The sequence below is a fragment of the Cricetulus griseus genome (assembly GCF_003668045.3).
Source record: "Cricetulus griseus strain 17A/GY chromosome 1 unlocalized genomic scaffold, alternate assembly CriGri-PICRH-1.0 chr1_1, whole genome shotgun sequence".
Classification (NCBI taxonomy): domain Eukaryota; kingdom Metazoa; phylum Chordata; class Mammalia; order Rodentia; family Cricetidae; genus Cricetulus; species Cricetulus griseus.
In genome coordinates, this window is record NW_023276807.1 from 44,417,078 (window position 1) to 44,420,400 (window position 3,323).

Genomic DNA, 3,323 nt, shown 5'->3' on the forward strand with positions numbered 1-3,323 from the left:
CGTGGTGATGCTAAGCTTGTGCAGGGTTGGCAATTAGCCCTAAGCATCACACCCACCACGAATCTTGAGGCTTTCAAGAACTTCTTGTTAGCAAGATGTTCTGGTGAAAACCTAATCAAGTACTACTCGGAAAGAAGTGAAGTTTCCAGGCAATCAATATTAGCATTCCCAGGACTTAGGAGTACTCTAAGAGAATGGTCAGATAGACTGAGATTCAATTGCTAGACATTTTAATCCATGTGACAGCTGGCTGTTACTGGGTATGATGTTATTGGTTATAAGTTCATGTCCTACACAAATTCTGACAAAAGAATGTTTCTGGAAGGTGGAGACCAGGTGGTGGTTAGGCTTCAATGAGGGCAAAATCTCAGGATGGGATTGGTGCCTCTGGAAAGAGAAAGACATGACAGGACATCTCTCTTTCTGCTACAAAAGGGTACAGTGTGAACCCATCATCTTCTCAGAGAGTTTTAGCTGGCCAGGTGTGCTGCGGCCTTGACCCTGAACTTCTTAGCTTCTGAGCCATGAGGAATAAATCATAAATCCATGGTAATTTCTGAGAAACCCACACAGACTAAGACACAGGATTAGCTTTTGTTCAGACATCTCAATGAGTTGCAGTCACCGGAAACCCTGAACTGCTAGTCCCTCCCTCTTCCCTTGAGACATAAGCTCAGTGACTAGGGTAGTGAGGAGTGTTGTGGAATACTACTTTAACTATGTAAAGGTGTGTCAGATGGGCTTATGCTGCATTTGTTAAACTATGTAAAGATGTGTTGCTTTGCCTGCCTAAGGCACCTGATTGGTTACCTGCCTAAGGCACCTGATAGGTCTAATAAAAAGCTGAATAGCCAATAGCTAGGCAGTAGAAGGACCAGCAGAGCTGGTGGGCAGAGAGAATAAGTAGGAGGAGGAATCTAAGGCTCAAGAGAGGAGAGAGAATGAGGGAGAAAAAGGAGGAGAGGCCAGGGCCAGCCAGTCAGGCCCCCACCAGCCCACCAGACACAGAGGAAGCAGGAAAAGTAGAACATACAGAATGAAGGAAAGGTAAAAAGCCCCAAGGCAAGATGTAGATGAAGAAAACAGGTTAAATTAAGTTATAAGAGCTAGTGGAACAAGCATAAGTTAAGGCTGGGAATTCATAACAAATAAGAAGTCTCCCTGTCATGATTTGGGAGCTGGTTGATGGCCCAAAAGAAAACCTACTATGTAGGGGGAGGGGTTGCTTCTTTCCAGCCCAAACATCAGGGGATGCTTGGTGTAGTTGGACTTTCTTTGAGCTGCCAGCTCCCAAATAATGACAGGGAGACTTGATGAAAGTTTGGCTTAGACTTATTTAACTAACTTAAAATTTAAATTAACCCATTTATATTAATCTGTGTTCTGCTGTGTCTTGTTACCTCTCCTCCACACTGTACATCCCACTTCCTTTGTATCTGGCTGGTGAATCCGACCTCTCTTCTACCCAGAGTTCCTATCTCTTCCCAGAAGTCCCTCTCCTTCCTACTATTGCCTGATCAGCTCTTTATTAAACTAATCGGAAAGTGCCTTGGCAAAGACACATCATCAGTGTACAAAAAGATTATACTACAACCACTTACTAAATGGATTGGAACATCTTGTTGAGGCTCACTTCCAGTACCTGCACAGCATACCTCTATGGGTTCTGTCTAGCTTGGATTTCGAAGATTACATAGTCTTGCCCTTCCAACAAGGGTCTCAGATTCCAGCAGGAAGCTCAGATTCTAATGTCAACCTTGCACTCCAAATGTGCATCTCCTTAGTAGGCCCTGAACAAGCCAGTACTTCTGACCAGCTACCTTGGCATGTGTCTGGCCTACTTCGGCCACCCGTAGCTTAGTCAAAATTATAACATAGGTCTGCTGGCTTCCAATCCTCTCAATTTAGGAGTGCAAATAAATTTAAAACCAAGAAACTGGACTTGCTGTATTTTTCATTTTCTCATTTATCCAGTTCTTAGAAATTCCCATTTGGAGAATCTTGACTTCCAACAATCCACAATAATCTTGGAAATGACACAGCCAATATGATGCATGCGCAGAGCAAATCCCAGCTGACTTGTTTTCCCATCACCTAAAAGGCACATAAGATAATTTCGAAACCCACAGTAAAATCTATTTATAAAGAATGTTAATTTGTTTTTGGCACTTCACAGCACAGAGGTTCAACTCATTTCCTTGCCATAAAAAGAACCATTACTTTTTTTTAAACAATCATAGTCAGTGAATTTTATAAATGTTTTAATTTAAAAAAAAAAACTTGTAAATTGGAATGTAAATAGCCTTCCTAAAATGTCTCCAGTTTATACACAGTTTTCTGTTTGATGATCTTGCTAGTCTTTATAGCAAAAGATTCCAAAATTGTTTTTATAAAACAGTTGGTTATCACTAAAACGAATATTATAAATTAAGTTACAGGCCTTAAAGGAACATCTTTATTCGGACAATGCCAAATTATGAACTAACACATTAGCAAAAGTTATTTTTCTACAAGAAAAACACTACACAATCCTTTTATAGAGTAAACCTAGTATCATGCTGACAATATAATAACTCTGGAGTGGGAACTATGGTGATTTTTTTCACTTACTTTGGGTTCTCTGGAGCGCCTGCCTTGAATTATTAGAAAGGAAACACTACCACCTAGTGGATAAATGACAAAGTGGGTGGGCTTTGTCATAGGGCCATGAATTTGAAAGAAGGCAAGGTTTAGAGGGATGGAAGAGAAGGAAGAGCTCGTGTAATTACATTACTGTCTCTTAAAGGAGATCCAAGCAACAAGAGCCCAAAGGGAAGTGAAGAAGAGACAAGGACAGTAAGACTAACCCTTGCACATCCTGAACCTTCCTCCAGCATCACTCAACAAAACTCACTGCCCCTGCTCTCTCACCTGTACTTGCCTTTTCCTTCTACTCCCAAACAATCAGTCTAGGGAGCCCTGGAAGGTCCCTGCAGCCCTTCTACAAAATTGAATTTAAAAAAAAAAATCACAGATGCTTCCACACTTCCCACATCTGTTCTTCCAGAGTCGTATACTGGAGAAATCTAGCGGCCACCTGACACCCACTAACACCAAAAAAAAAAAAAAAAAAAAAAAAAAAAAAAAAAAAAAAAAAAAGTAAAAGCAGATAAGGAGGTAAGGGACTCAGTCTGTCTTCTGTGGAGCCAGGCATCAAAGAGGAATGCAAATGTATAAAGCAATGCTGTTCCTCTCATCAAACCCATTGCTTTGAAAAGTAACTTTTAGTAAAAATGTGATTTGTGTTAAAGTGTGATAAGTAGGAGCTAAAGAGATGTCTTGGC